Source organism: Protomyctophum parallelum, assembly GCF_964188405.1.
Source record: "Protomyctophum parallelum genome assembly, chromosome: 12".
In the NCBI taxonomy this organism is placed as follows: Eukaryota; Metazoa; Chordata; class Actinopteri; order Myctophiformes; family Myctophidae; genus Protomyctophum; species Protomyctophum parallelum.
The window spans coordinates 39,219,865-39,236,944 of record NC_139712.1 but is presented as its reverse complement, the minus strand read 5'-3'; the positions used below and the strand labels follow the sequence as shown (position 1 = coordinate 39,236,944).

At 43.5% G+C, this 17,080-nt stretch overlaps 1 protein-coding gene across 1 annotated transcript in view; it reads right to left on the bottom strand.

The window, feature by feature from the left end:
* Positions 1–14,380, bottom strand: part of sulf1 (sulfatase 1) — a gene marked incomplete at its 3' end in the record, with an annotated part of 72,021 nt that extends 57,641 nt beyond the window's left edge. The window contains exon 1 of the mRNA XM_083778532.1: positions 14,366–14,380. The remainder of the gene's footprint in view (positions 1–14,365) is intronic.
* Positions 14,381–17,080: the final 2,700 nt, after the last annotated feature.

The window sequence follows — 17,080 nt, the reverse complement described above, 5'->3', positions numbered from 1 at the left end:
CCTACAGCTGCATGGTCAATCACAGTTTACGCCCATTCACAAACGGTAGCTCTGTGTCTAACTGCCTAATTACTAGGAGCTTTGCTTGCAGATTGCACTAACTCTAGAATTAAAAGAGCTGGCTAAAAGAAAGTGTACAGTAGTACAGAATTCACTGCAGCAGTGACTTCCACATGTCAATGTTGGCACACACGCTTGTTTAATTAAAATACAAACTCGGCTTTCCGTGCCCAGCGAGATGAAAACCCAGGGCTGTGGCTGCGGCTATTTTAACTGAGTGTTTGTTGGGTTCCTGGGCAGAGGAAGCACAGTGGCTCCGCATGATTTGTGATTCGCACGCGGGTGGGAAGAGGGGCCTTTTAATCTGAGCCCCTCTTTGGATGTATGGTTAACTGAGTAGTCAGCTGTGGGGTGGGGGTAGGGAACTGTGACGGACATTGGGCATTTGTTTGTTTAACTGTATGTAATGTGTTTTATTTTTCGTTTTGTTATTATTTATTTATGTTTGTTATTTTTATTTGTTATTATTTATTTTGTTCTGTATTTATTATTGTCAAAACATTTCGTGATAAGATTTTGTTTGTATTTGTGCTGCCATGGGGATGTGGGGGGGAAAAATATATGTCAATTGTTTTGAAAATACTTTTTTGTACTGTAAAGAAAATGAATAAACATATGTTTAAAAATAAAAAAAAATAAAATCTGAGCCCCAGGCCTAGCAGCTCACCCCCTCACCCTGGAAGGGAAAGCAGTAACATGCAGGGTCCCGCCACTAAACAACTACACAGGCGCTGGGTCATCCGTGATGCGGGCATGCAGATTGGTCACACAGCATACTGTACAAGCACATTTTGCATGAAAGTACTGCAAGTACACCCCCTTTTGCCTTCGTATATCCCAGACCCTCTCATCACCTGGCTGTAAACAGTGGTGTAATGGTGTTTTTTTCCCTACATCTGTGCATGCGCACGGAACAACTGTTAGCCTAGCCCTAGCCTCGGTACCAGGCTTTCATTTTTGTTGGTGCAAAAATTGAAAGCCTGGAGGAACGCATTGGCCGCTCTGGTCTAAAAGTGGGAGTCAATCCTTCCGGGTGGGCGTCGCTCCAAATGATGTGACGTAGCGCTGCACTAGGGGGGAGAGGAGGGGCCGGGGGTGACGGACAGATCGGTGAGATCCAATCAGGGCGTGCGCAATCAGCCCCTCTAGACCAGAAACCTAACACGTTAGCTCAGGCTAGCCTAGCCCTAGTAGTGTATGATAGTTTTAGACACACAAACACAAAAGTAGACTTAAAATAATCAGACATCTTGCAGTAGCGAAACTAAAAGGTTTGCTGTGGACGAATAGGCAGCATTCTCGTTGCGTGCAGACAGAACACCGCAGAAGCAGTACTGGAGCCATACTGCTGTGTTGCACAGTTAAACCTGTTGTTATGAAAAATAGATCAAAAATAGAATTTGATTTGGATACTTGACACATCGTGAATCTAGGGGGGGGGGGGGGGCGTGCTCACCGCCAGTAAACCCGTTATGAAAGTGATCACTGGGCGATTTGGGTACTTGGTGCCTGGTGCGTCTCTTGAATGTAGTGGATCGCGTTCTAGCGTGCACACGAGCACCGCGCCGTACGTGCGCATGCATGTAAAAAAATAATTAGTACCACGCCGTGGGATCCCGTGCAATGAGCATGACACCACTGCCTGTAAACTAGTGATGTGACAATAAAGTTGATTCTGATCACCTCCAACTATAGCCGCAATGAAGCTTTGCCAAAACATTCTCAGAACTATCCTCGTGACCCTTTTCCTCAATTCCCAATCTGTCTGCCTTCAGTCAATTGAAACAATCATAGCTACTTTTCTTTCATTTTCAGAGGACGTGCCCCATGTTCACATATTTTAACTGATTCTCCCCCTCCTCCCCCCCATTTCTCCTGTACATTATTAAAGATGGAGTGCCACAAGTTTTGTATTTTTCCAGCTTTTCATGTGTCTATGAGGTGACAGTACTTCATTAGACACCCTGGAGTTGTTTTTATGTGCAATGGTGTATTAACTTTGTATTTAGGGTTTCTTCCTGGAGGCTGAACCCTTGACAGTCAAACGGGCCAATGAAGTAAACAGCAATATAGTGACATCACACTATCAGCCCCTCCCCTAACCCCTCCTTCTTTATCATACAACTACAGCTGTGGGCTTCAGTTCAGGTGGATCACCACCCATCACCACCCACCAGGCAAACCAGGCATACTTAATGAACTGGTGGGCGTGTCCACTTAAAAGCATGATTTTAACAAATGCTGTACACTTTTCGGAAAGAGTTCTTCCACCTTATATTTTAATAATACCTGATTATCATGTTTTAGGGTGGAAAAAAATCGTGGCACTCCATCTTTAAGGAATGCAAATCTGCGCAGATATGGACAGAAAGGTCCGCCTCTCCATGGCGTAGGCCGATCACAGGAGACTGGTCTCAGGCAGGTGCAAATTCCAGTGATGCCTGCGTGTTTGGACAGCATTGTGTCTGTATTAACCTTGGCCAAGTGGCCACGTTCAAGTTGATGGCCAGCACAGATCTCTGACAGCTTTCATGCCCAACGTGACAGGCTCGTTTTTTTTCTCCTAAATTACATTTATCTTAACCATTTATTTAACCATTATCTCTGAGAAAGCATGCGAAACAGAGTGGGAGAGAGTGAGCACATACAGGGCCAGTTTCAGCATTACCGTTACCTTGGTGTGAATGCTGTTCAAACAGACAGTAATCGTGTAAATGAACAGTTAAAAGTCTGTCAACATCAGGCCCAATACACACACAGAGTGTGAGAGAGCAGTGAGCACCCATTTAAAAGAAAACCCCTAATAATCCAATTAAGCACATAATTTCCTTTGGTACACAGTACACAAGGGCTTTGAATCTGCTGTCAGAAAGGAGCAGAGTCAGAGAATGTGAAAAGTGAAAGGAACGAGGAACAGAAAGCGAAGCATAAAAGAAAAGGGCTTTTTCTGTGTACCTTTCAGCTGGTGCAGTGAATAAAATGCAAACAGCTTAGAGACAGAGAGGCAGAGAGGCAGAGAGAGAGAGAGAGAGAGAGAGAGAGAGAGAGAGAGAGAGAGAGAGAGACTTAGATCTTCACAGACATGGCGGGGCCACCCCTGCTCCACTTTGTAACTGTCCTGCTTGGCTGGCGAGCCGCTCTCCTGTCCAGGATCAGCCTTTAGCGGGGAACCCCTGATGGCCAGCCAAGCTGCCTTTCAGAGTGTGTGTGTGTGTGTGCGCCACTGTGCCCGCGTGCGTACACACTTGAATATGCATGAAAGGGGATGAGGGGGTCCTGCCTCCTGCCTTTCACTTCCAAGTAACTACCCCCCCCCCCCTCCCCCCTGGCCTCAGAAAGACACCACAGGAAAGTGAAGGAAAAATAACTGAGAGGGGAAGAAAAACAAAAAACATGACAGTTTAATAACAGCGTGGCCTCCCATGTCCAATCTTTAGTGATCGATAGTAAGTTATACAGGTTGGCTGCTTGCGTGCATGTCATAGTCTGGTGATAGTCTATGCCTCAATAGTCATTTGACCAAACCGAAACGGCATTCTTTATTTATTCCAACAATTCACCATTAACACTCCAGGCATTAAGGATGGGGTGCCACAATCTTTGTATTTTCTCTGCTTTTCATGCATCTATGAGGTGACAGTACTTCATTAGACCACTGGGTGTGTGCAAATTAAATTATGTTTTCCATTTGTATTTAGGGTTTATTCCTGGAGTTTAAATATAAAACCTTTTGAAAAGTGCTAATCAAAAAACTAAATCATACCCTCCCCTTCATTATCATACCACAACAGGTGTGGGCTTGGCTAAGACAAACGCGTAGTAACGTAGCAACAGAGGGAGGAGATCATGAGGCCAAGTAAACACAGAGAGATAAAGCAGAACAACAATCCATGAGACTCACCACTGCTGCAATGGATGATTGAAAGATCAGTAGTTTCCATATTGCATGGTGTATGCTTTGGTAAAAAGGTTCATATGAGCGATCCTAAAACATAATCCATTAATCCACCACAGCTTTGATTTCCCCTAGCACCGGCACCGTCAAGTAGTAAGTAACTAACTATCAGACTTCAAAATAAGAGGATTAGTATCAGAAGAAACAGCAGTTTCGAATCTTGATGTCATTCACTTGTTTTATTCCCATTGCTGCACGTTCATCCAAACACAGCTATTGTTGATTACAGAACTACTCCGTAACAATGTATTACTCATTTTACTCATTTTAAATGTAACTTTTTCTCTGCTTTCTACGATTATAATCGTACCCCCTACCCTTAGGCTAGGGTACTAAAGGTGCCACCTACATACATGTTCGTAACCCCCCGTATAATATATGAAAGTGGCAACCTCAATTTACCTTTTAGTATTGCTCCTGTTGCTATGGAGAGCCTCCATCCTCACCAGCTATGGGATTTTTAAATCCAGCTCCATTGAGGCTCCATTATAACAGGATTTCATAGACTTGTATCTCTAAGCATCTGAGCACTGTCCATGGTGAGCTGTCGCACATCCCGACGATCATAAATAATTTGTGACTTTGTCTTGCATTGCTGCGAACATGTAACCGTTTATGACGAGAGCTAAAGGGTATATGAGCTGGTGGGGGAAAGTAGACCCTTCAAGCCGTTACCATTACTTTCAGAGTGTGCCGCCTGAGCTGTGCGCATGCAAGGTCACTTCAGTGAGTGAGAGATTGCTACTGTATATATTGTCAGGGCAGAGAGTGACACGTCAGAATTCTCCGGGTCAGACAACCTCTCTGGCCTGCGCTTCGCGGGGCCCCCAAATCTGTGGACTGATATGATCGAATCCGAATTCGTGACGTAAAAGGTCGTATTTGCTTTCATATATGTCTTTGCTGTTCACATGTATATCACATGACCATTCAATTTGGGATAATTGTGGGCAATCAATAAATGCCAGATCTTGTGAATCCATAATTTTAAGTGTACAGCCTGTTTATTGGACTATTAGATAACCCTCTCACAGGATGGCGCATCAGAGCTTACGGCTAACGATCAATGTCCTCACAACAACAGCCCCCACCTCACTGATAACCCGGAAATGAAACAAGGATTGTAGCGTGAGAGCGGACGGGTGGCACAGGTTAGGTGTGCTTATGCTACCACCTAGTGAGCAATAATCAATCTCCCCCTGGCCAGCTGGGGCGCCTGATGGAGGGGAAAGGAACTGGTTGGAATAACGTGTTCCTTCCACGCGCTACGTCCAACCAGGGAAACTCCCCCCTGTCAGGTGTAAAGGAGCAACTTGGACACTCAGGCATGAAGGAAGCATGAGTTCAAGTCCGTTGCTCTCCCCTTGTCCCCCATATATGGGGACTAGGTTGGTGGAGGGTGTGTAGAGCCCAGGATCACATTAGATGATTGACACAGGGGTGAAAAATGGGTTACAAAATCGTGGGATAAAAAATATATATATATTAAAAAAAAGAAAAGGTCTTTTTGAAATGTCTATGGGAAAAATTGCATTGGAAATGATTTCCTGGGGCTGGGGTCGTCATGAAAGGGGGCGGGACTGCGATGCTCTATACACACATACAGACAAACCATATTCTTTATTACACCTAAAGAACTGGCTACGAATTACTGTAGGCTATACGCCTAAGAAGCAGAGATAATTTGATAGCCGGGGACCTATCAACATCACACATAACCAATGTCATTGTGACATTACAACACACACTTTCAAAACAGAGACTCAACAAACAAACTTATCATTGCATACATATCGTTGCAGACATTGCAATGTTACAGCCCCAACAACGCACACATTTTCAAAACAGAGTTTAAACAAATAAGTTTGACAATCTTTTATCTTGTTGTCATGTCTCTTTCTTGATACACAGATAGTCACGGAGGAGGATAATCTAGTTCTACTTCCTTCCCTCATATTGTTGCCACCATCATACATCCATAATCTCTCTTGCTCTGTCTAACTCATTGTCCACAGATATTGTGCTGCATGTTAGGGCACAGTGTCTGGGTGAAAGAGAGGAAAACTAGATGGGAAGATGTAGAAAAAGGAGAGCGATCACACAGCAGCGATGAAGCAGTTTCAGTGCATACATGTTCTGGCGAGCATGAGGGGAGAGTAAAGGAGAGGAATTTGAATATCCTTCTAGTGAACGCTCTTCTTCTCTCCCAAGGCAAGGCATGGAATCGCCACATGATGGGCTGGAAGAGTGAAAGCAATAGAAAACATAAAAAAGTCAATAATACTTAAAGGACCACTTCACCACTTTTCAACCTATCTTCATATAATAGCTCCTCACGAATAATCATGATAAAATGGCACCATTTTTTTCTACTCAGTCTGTTTCTCATAGGAGGGCTGTAGGCAGTTCAGAAACCCGTCCACCAGTGACATCATCGTTAGGCAGATTTCTTTTAAACATTCCATTTTCCATTTTTCAACTTTTCAAGACTAGAAAGCCTGCAGCCCACACAGCCCTCCTATGAGACACAGACTGAGTTGAAAAAGAAATGGTGCCATTTTATCATCATTATTAGTGAAGACCTATTATATGAAAACAGGTTGAAAAGTAGTGAAGTGGTCCTTTAATAAAGTTAATAGTACTACGTACAAAGGTCTGGTCTGGAACTTCCTTGGTCTGCTTTAATTATCATCCATGCACTGGACCATGTCTCCATGATAACAGCATGAAGCCTTTCGCTCAGTATAGTCTTTTCTTTTAAATTAATGTATTTTTTGGGGGGGGAGGAGGGGGTCTATTAGATGAGACATGTGGCTTAAAATAACCACAATATGACGTTGGAAATGCAAGTCTTAGTCCAGGTTTCATTAGTCCTAAATGGTAATTCAATCCGAGAATTGAGACGAATACAAGGAAAAAGTGGTCTATTTGGCCCTGGTGCAGAACGTCCATCTGAAGCCCTCTCTGTTCCCCCTGAGGCTGGGAGGATGAAAAGCCTCTCTGTTCCCCCGCTGTTCATGAGCCTGTTGAACTCCCACAATCCACTGACACTGAATCTGATAAGGGTGCTGTGAAGCCATTGTAACACTAGGGGCAACACTGGCACACTCTGTGTCCCGTGGGTGACGTGCTCATCCAGAAATACACACTCTGTGTCCCGTGGGTGACGTGCTCATACAGAAATACAGCGTGGAGTCCTGCATCAAGAAAGGTGACAAGCCTCACTCTTCGAGGACAGAATGAGAGAGGGGAAGCCCTTCCTATGCCCAGTTTTGTGTGTTTGTGTGTACCACATAGTGATGATTTGATTGGCTGAGCACGGAATGTGATTCATGATTATGTAGGACGACAATAAATCACACATGAGCGTGATTTATTATATAAAATTGGCTAAGAGGATGGCGGGTGGGCGGCCACGCCAGTGGGCGGGCACGGGCAGACCTCTGACATCACTCTGATACAGCCATAACCATATAAAGAGTTACCAATGCAGCTACGCCCTATGGAGTGTGTTGTCTAACCCAGAGTGGTGTAGACTAGCAGAATGGCGTCATTGAGGGGGCAGAAAACAGCGCTTGAGCACTCTTCAATGGGTCGTCATGGCATCAGCAGCCGTAAGCAAATAAGTGGGCATGCCCAAATTGCCCACATATGGGCATATACTGATGACATCAGTGATCTCTATATATGGGCATAAAATTGACAAGGACTGACAGATACAGACATCCGGTTGTCCAGAGCCACAGAACCGACCGCTATGCCCATATATGGTCATGTGCATATACTGTATGGGACTGACTGACTGACTGACTGACTGACTCACTCCAGCAGGAAAAAGCTGGCTATTTCTCCCCAAGTAGTTTTGTCCAATAAATAATTGTTGTGTAACGTTCCTTTTGTTTGCATGCAGTTCTACTATACCACAGCAATGCTGTCATGTCAAAACTTTACCATGGGACCTTTATCAATACTAAAGAAAGGAGAGGGTTGTGTATGAAAAAACAAGTCAGTACTCAGTAGACATAATGTAGTAAATGTACACTTTGGATTTCACTATAGCTTACTTAATTAAAGCCAGAGTTTAGTGTGGACAGTATAGACAGTATGGTTCAAATCTAGTATTTCCACGACAAGTAACAAGTAAACAATTTTGAAGCTGAACTCTGAGGGCTCATTTGGAATTCTTCAAAGTACGGAAAATTATGTCTCATTTTACACTGTGATGAATGTGTTTAGCTTGGTGTTGGACGTGCTGAAACTGTACACTCAAGAGAGTGAGAGAGATATAAAAATATGTTGACGGTTTTATGAATCCCTTGCTGCATAACGTGCACAGCTCAAGCTGATGGCGAAATCAAAACTGGATGCTGAATGAATTAAAACCAATCATAAAATGCTACAGCCTAGATAAACATTCCCAGGGAAAGCACCTCAGGCAACTCCCTGTGGTTTTTGACACTAATTGTTTTGTCACCACTCGCCACCAATCCTCCCATGTGTACTATGGAGTCCCTGTCGCTGCCCCCACTATTGGCCTGCAGGGGTTTGTGTAGACCAGTGGTTCTCAACTTTGCCATGAAGTGTGGGAAAGCTGCGGCATCACTCAATACAATCAGAGATGCTGAAATCCGAGCAAGGTGCTCGCAGACCTCTTCAGAGACATCTGGGAGAAGGAGACTGGGACAAGGGCCTAATAGTCCAAAACCACCAAAACTGTCGAGGGATCACATTGCTGTCGATACCATTAAAAGTGTTCTGCAGGATCCTAATTGGCAATTGGAATTGATTCCGGTGTTGATCAGACCGAGAGAAGGACAGGCAGGATACCATTAAAAGTTTTCTGCAGGATCCTAATTGGCAATTGGAATTGATTCCGGTGTAGATCAGACCGAGAGGACAGGCAGGATTCAGAAGAGAGAGCGGGTGCACAGACCAGATCTTTGCCTTGAAAAATATATTTGAGCAGTGCATAGAATGGAACGCCCCATCAACTTCATCGACTTCCGGAAAGCATTTGACAGCCTGCACCGTGAATTCCTAATAAAATGGTCTCACTGATGGGGTTGTTCTATTGTCACTTCGTGTTCAGTGATGTTAAAGTGTTCACTGTGGAGTCTGGTGTGCGATAGGGGTGTATCATGTCCCCCATTCTCTTCTTGATGGCCATCGATTGGGTTATGAGGAAGACAACAGCAGACAGACTCAGGGGCTTCCAGTGGACTGTTTTCCCAAATCGAAGATCTTGACTTCCCTGATGACCTTGCAGTGCTCTCCTCAAAATATAGAAAACTGACAGACTTAACACGTTTGATGAACAAACAGGCTTGAACATCAATGCATCTAAAACACAAGTGATGCACATTAATTCCACTCCAGGTGCACCAATCACTGTGAACGGGCACATTCTTGAATGTGTAGAAGAGTTCACATAACTGGGAAATCTTGTCAGCAAAGAGAATGCAACACAAAAGGCTCACAGTGTTTTTGTTAGGCTCCAATCTATTTGACATTCTAAACAGTGAAGTTAGTGCTGTTGTATGGATCTGAATGTTGGTGAGTCACAACAGAGGATATGAAGAAGATAGATGCCTTCCACAATCGATGCCTCAGGAAAATCTGCCGAATATTCTGTCCTGAGAGGATATGCAACGAAGAGCTACACAGGGTGACCAAGTGCAACAGCCGATTTCGATGGCTGGGGCATGTGTTCAGGATGGCCCAGGATCGTATCCCAAAGGTCGCTTTAGGATGGACTCCTGCAGGGAAAAGGTAGAAAGGTCGGCCTAAAACAACCTGGTGATGAACTGTGACAGTTGAAGGAGATAAACCCCCCTGGGGATCCCGACCCACAGGTTGAGAACCACTGGTGTAAACATCCACATGCCCCCTTCCGATACACACAGAGTCGCCTTCCTTTTACTTGGCAGCAGTGCCCTGACCAAACAGTCGCTAGTGCAGTCAATCGCCTGCCGGCTTCTCACCCGCGAACACTGGCAATTATTGTGTTTGATGGAGCGCCCAGACAAACTCTAGGCACCACTGTCAGAGAGCAGAGCCAGGTCTCTGTGACGTCTGGCTGACTGTTCTACCTCTACACCACCCAGGCAGACACCCCCATAACTACAGTACGCTAGTAGATCTTACCCGCCAGCTCTTTCCATTATTCTATACTTAGGTATTTTTGTTTCTTTTGTGCAGGGTTGTAAGTGAGCCTGGCTTCCCGGGGGGAAGGGATTCACAGGTCTCCACTTATAGTTAAGTACACAAATCCATTCATTCAGTTTCCCAAACTTTTCCCAAGGTATACATGGAATCCGTTTTTCAGTACCGGGATTCAAATCACAGATGGTGGGAGACCTATCTAGGTGACTGATTCATGATCCATGGGATAGTCACTGCTCAGTGAAAATAAAAAAAGATGGACTGAGGAGAAAGCCTAGCTTAGCAACATGGTAACAGGGGGCCCTTAACATGCCCTGTTCGATCATGCATACCGTGTCAAAAGTAATCCAGAATCTAGTCCTGCATCCTATTTTAAGAAACTGGTTACAGAGCTGCAGCAGAAAGGGCAACAGAAACAACAAAAACTCTGTGTGCTGTTCATATCACACCAATATGAATCTGATGCTCTTTAAAAGGCACCCAGGAATTTGGCATCTTCTGCACTGACATTACACAATGGTGTCCCATGTCAAACATATGTCTGTCTCCGCTAGTATTACGAGCCAAATGGAAATCAGAACCTCATTTTGAAATTTAAGACAAAGCTCACTAAAGCTGCTGGACGTAAGTCACATAACCACAAATATATGACTATGAATCAACAGGAAGTCAAATGGCTTTAACATCAACGTATGACTAGAACACTCAGCCTATATAAATAGATGCCAGAACATGAAACGCTTAGGACTGAGCTATGCGTTGCACAGGGTTTTACTGACAGGGTCGATACACTCCAAAGGCACACAACGACTTGCACAGATACACTCTCACTCTCTCTCTCTCTCTCTCTCTCTGCTTGCGTGTGTGTGTGTGTAGGGGGGGGGCTGTGCAACAGCCAAACATGTGGAGTCACTGTCAAGGGCATGCCATGCCCTAGTCTCAGCTCAGCCATAGGAGCCATCTGGGAAGCAATAGAAACGACGTTTACTTATAGCTAAAAATAGAACAAATAAGATGATGATAATAATCCCTAAGCAATATGGTGGTTTTGTGGGCGTTGCTTAATGTTCCATGTTAAGACCCTGAAAACGTTTCCCATTCCACCTAAAAGCCACCACATTGTTTCTCGCAGACGCTTTGACCCCAGCAAACGGTATGAGCTATGGGAAGAGCCGATGACCTCTGACCTGGCTTTGAGGAGTCAGTGCCATTGGGGGATTAGTAGAGCATGACACTTTAGCCGAGCCACTCTGACCAAATCCCTCTCGTCATAAAGCATCCTCTTCAGTCCGAATGGAGTTGAGGCAAACACTGCAGTTGGGTTCACCGGAATCGATGGAAGGCAATCAGGGTCAAGTTCCAAACATCTCTCTTAATCTGAGCCTAGGGCTGCGGACAGAAACACTTACTATCAGGTGCATTTAAATAATATGTATTAGAGTTGTGAAGGGCATAGGCCAAAAGCATTACTCGTGCATCAGAGTGGAAATAAAGCAATTCTTAACGCAGAAACGTTACGATTCTGATCTCCACTCTCTCTACTGCAGATGTTCATTTATTCCATTTAGACATTTTAGAAAGAATAGAGCGGGGGGTTGGGAGTTGTCTATCCTCGCAACCTGACAGCCTCTAATATCCAGTTCTGCATTTACAAATATATGGAAGCAGTTCTCCTCTCCTCACTTCCTGGAGAGTAGAGACAACTGCCCAAACGCTTTTATACCCATGGTATTTGTGTTTGCTCCTTCCTGCCTGACGTGGGGGCAATATATTAGAGTGGATGAGCCTTTAGCCTGCCCAGTTCAAACAGAGCCAAGCTGGGTTTGCACAGAAAACACACACACACACACACACACACACACACACACACACACACACACACACACACACACACACACACACACACACACACACACACACACACACACACACACACACACACACACACACACACACACACACACACACACACACACAGCAGAGGGTCGACCCCCTCTGAGTCTGTCATTGGGAAGGCTAAATGCTGGCAGCGCATTTGGGATGAAGCAGAGCACAGAGAGAGGCCATTTGTTTATTAGCAGCAGGGAGAGAGAAACCTAGCATCTAAACCACTAGATTACTAGAACAACTATGCCAAAGCAAAATGACACGCATTCCAGGTCACAGGACATACCTTTGAATCGTTATCTGAATGACTGAACAGCCTTCCCCCCGACATCCGAAACATGGACTCACTCCCCACCTTCAAATCCCACCTCAAAACTCACCTTTTCAGACAAGCCTACTCCCACCTTGAGTAGAAGTCTGCTGCAGGCCTTTTGTGTGTTTTTTTTTTAAACTTGCTGTATTTTTAAACTTGCTTTATTGTTTTGTATTTTTCTGTTTTGTTAGGCGACCTTGAGTGACCTGAAAGGCGCCATATAAATAAAATGTATTATTATTATTATTATTACAGTATTCCTTCATGACCAATTAAAAGTTTGAATCAAAATATTTTTGTATCGTTATCTTTCCAGGTTCTAGCACTGATTGAAATCTCACCACCCATGGTTATTATACTGTAGTGTCTCCCATACTGATTTTCCTTATCTCATCACAACGAATCCTCAAGTATGTACATTCCAAAGCGGAAGGCTGGAAAAGAAATAAAAAAAACCAAGGCAGCACTCAAGGATATCTGCAAGCATATTCACCTCCCAGGGGGAAGCAAATATGCACAAGATAAGCAACGTAATGCAAAACATATTAAGATATTAAAGCCCTACACACAGGCCTCCATAAGCTGTCCTCTTGATGTTAACGTAACCACAAACAGTGATCCTCATAACCTTCCCACAATCCCTTGTAAAATGGACATCATCAATCGAAACAAATCGTATAGAGCTGTAATCTTTAAGAGTCTTTGAGTGCTTAGAAAAGCGCCACATAAATCCAAGATATTATTGTTATTATTATTTACACAGAACAGTGCTGCCTGCCTGGACAAGGCAGTGTCTGACCTCATCATATGGTCTGTGGCTTTAGTCTAACACACATACCAATCATTAGACGTCGACAAGTTTGCTCTGGCCATCAGTTGGCTACAGGGAAGGTTATCAAGATGTGAGCCCTAATAAGTCTGGGACCTATGTGAACCAAATCCCAAGGCACTGCGGGCTACAAGGCAGAAACGTCAAGGCAAAACAAGAGTCTTGTTCTTGGGAAGAAGCAGGAAAAATACTTTATCTATCATTATGTGTCACGGGTATATACACAGCCCGAGGCCAGGACTGACTGCATACATGAATAAGTCATCTATATCAGCACAGAGTATGTTTTTAGATGAATATCTTTGCCATTAGGCAAAAACCTTGTATCTCCATTTTTTTTTTATAAAGCCCAAAATAGGGACGCAAGATTGAATGTGGCCAATTCTGTCTGTGGGTTATATAAATATTTAATCAACGTTTCCATTGATTAAATTATTCATTAGATTAACAAGTATTAACAAGACATTGTGACTAAATACCATCTACATTGAAAGGCAGATTATTTCCTGAAAAGTAACGGTTTGGACATTCTAGACTTTCTACCCGACAGCACCGATGGGGAATATACAGTAGGCATCCAGAGGTAATGTTACTACTAATCTGTATTTCTACCTCTTAGTGTTAACCTAATTGGCCACTGTTTTATGTTGTTTAACAAATCTAAAAACATACATTTAACGGTGAAAACTTAAGAGTTTATAAAGCACAGATTCCTTACACACCTAAGAAAGCAACATAAATACAAACTAGTGTCTCTGTTACCATGGAAATGTATTGATATTTATGTTGTTATCAATGGCGTGATATGGCACATTACATTTGAGAATTGCTGGAAAGATTATCAAAGTGCATGGAGCAATCACTATCATCATATAGTGCATAACCAAAAATACAAAAACTAAATATGTTACAAGTTTGCTCACTGCATGATATTCTCCTTATATTGCCTTGTCTTCATGCATATTTGTTCCAATTATCTACAGTGGCTGCACTCGAGGCTGTCAGGTATAGAACAGTACTAAAAGTCTTTATCCTGGCCCTTTTCCCAGGTCAGTTCTCCCTGCAGCGCAATCTATGGGAGTCAGAGATCTAGGGGTAAAGGAAGCTCAGTGTCAGATGTACTGGGTGGGAGAGAGGGAAAATGGAGAGCTCAGCTTACCCCAGAGGCTCCAGATAAATCACCTTCTTCTCCTACACTACCTCGCTCCCCGTGTCCTCCAAGACCTCCCGGCATCCATGGCCTCGGCTGAGACAAAATACAACCCGAGTCATTAAGACAATACTAAATCATCTTTGTCGCTGGCCCAGAAAGCCACCTTGCACAAGGACATGAGGACAAAAGTTATCAACTATAGCGTGTGATAAAAGCCCCCAAAGAGCACACAAAGTCAAGGATACTGATATAAGCGTGACAGTTTGTCCTTGTTTTATTTAATTTTTTGCCGTTGGCGTAATGCATTAAAAAGACATTCACAGTCCCTGGTTACCACATATGGGCCTTTCCAGTGCACTCACAAATCTCCACAGATGATATGACGCATATTGCACATAATTATGAAGCACTGTTTCATTGAAGATAAGAAAAAAAGCATTCTAGTGATTAATGTAAAATGTGTTGCTGAACCACTAGCGCTACGATATAATTTTATTTGATGGGCTCTGTGTTTAGTCACTTAGACCAGATTCATTTTCCACAATATTTTCCACGCCCCAGACCGTAGGTGGTCTAGTGAGAGAGACAGTTTGGACACGCACACACACGCACAGTCGCACACGCATACACGCAATGTACTTAAGTACTGTACTTAAGTATAACTTTGACGTATTTGTACTTTACTTGAGAATTTCCAATATTTCCAATACTTCTACTGCACTACATCTCGGATCCAAATATTGTACTTTTACTCCACTACAATTATTTTAAAACTCTACTAGTTACTTTGTAGATTTGGATTATTATTACAGAACATGCATTAACCAATAACCACTCCAGCCTTATATACATTTGAAAATAGCCGATTTGTAGATCTACTTTTCAAAAGATTTTTATACATTTTGAAAACTTGAAATGGGCCATGTTGCATAATGATTAAATTACGCTAATGATGCCAATACTTTGAGTATTTCTAAATTGCAGTATTGATACTTTTACTTAAAAATGTGAGTACTTTTTCCACCACTGTTGGTGTGTCATACAAAGCAGAATCACCTCTAAAATGGATAGTATATGTGACATTGCACTACTTACTCTGCGGCACTGATTTTATGGGTCAGGACCAAATAAATGGTTTGCGGCCCTTTTTTCTGGTGGGTCCCCACATGGTACAAATTATAAAACATTTTCATGGGTCTGGGTCACAGAGTTAACGTACCAAATTTTATAGTTGAATCCTGGCATGGCCTAAAACCTAAAGATTCTTGCTGAATGATATTTACATTACGCAGCATTGCACAATATCCAGTACATAATTTTGACAGTGATAAGCAGCCAGCGTATACAAAGCTAACACCTCCCCCACAATGTTTACTCTCAACTTTAACAACCTCCTCCTCAAGTGGCCTCATGAACCATAGGCCACTTACTAACTTAGATAAGCAAAGACAAGCAGCCTTGTCCAACGCGCGCACACACACACACACACACACACACACACACACACACACACACACACACACTTACAGTATGTCAACGTGTACCCATTAAGAGAACACCGATGACTGAAGTATTTACAGTTTCACAGAGATAAAGCCGACATCTCTTCTTGAGAGCTGCCTCTATAGTGGTCTTCTAATATCAACATTAGGAGGACAGGGGCAGAGATGCCTTCTTTCATTCTCTTTTCCAGGCCAATGGTCACCTTGGAGATCACCCAGATCTCCCACATCTCACCAGGGGAAGGAGAACGTGAGAGAGAGTATAGGTTTGTAATGGACGGTTGTATCGATCTCTTGAACATGCCCCAGCGAAAACAAACGCCCTGTCATCACCCACTTTACAACTGTGCTGAATAACAGGTCTGCTACGATCCATCCACACACACACACAAGGAAAGACATAAAAATGCACACACACACACACACACACACACACACACACACACACACACACACACACACACACACACACACAAAGACAAAAAAGTGTACACACACACCCCTGACACCATGACCATCAACTACTTTATCAGACAGACTGACAGATGCACGTCTTTTCGGTATATTGTGAAGTTGCATGTGTAGAACTGTTGCAGACCTGTTGCAGACCCAGTGCTGAATAACAGGTCTGTTACGATCCACACACACACACACACACACACACACACACACACACACACACACACACACACACACACACACACACACACACACACACACACACACACACACACACACACACACACACACACACGACCATCAACATGTGTAGAACTGTTGCAGACCCTATAGTCCTGTAGTAAATTAAGATACAGCCTTTTCTGGTCAACTGATTACTATCATCACGGCAGATTCGGCACATACATGGTGTGACAATGTGACCCCACCCTGTCACTGTCTGTTTGCTCATTTACATGCCTTTCAGTAGCGCGCACTGTTTAGGTAGGGTATGGACAAACAGCTCTCACCATATTTCTGATGCTCAACAATCAAACAGTTACAATGGGTCCTGTGCCTTTAAATAGGGAGGAGCACAGCTGAACACTAATCGGGGCGAATTTGGGCCAAACCAACTCCTGTCTAGGGATAGGGAGGATTATTTGTCGCAGAGGGACATTGGATTCTAAAAGGACTTTGGAAAACTAAAGACTTTGTGAAATAAAAGAGCTACAAGCTCAAATTAACTGAAATGTATATAACTGTTTTGTGACAGTTTTGA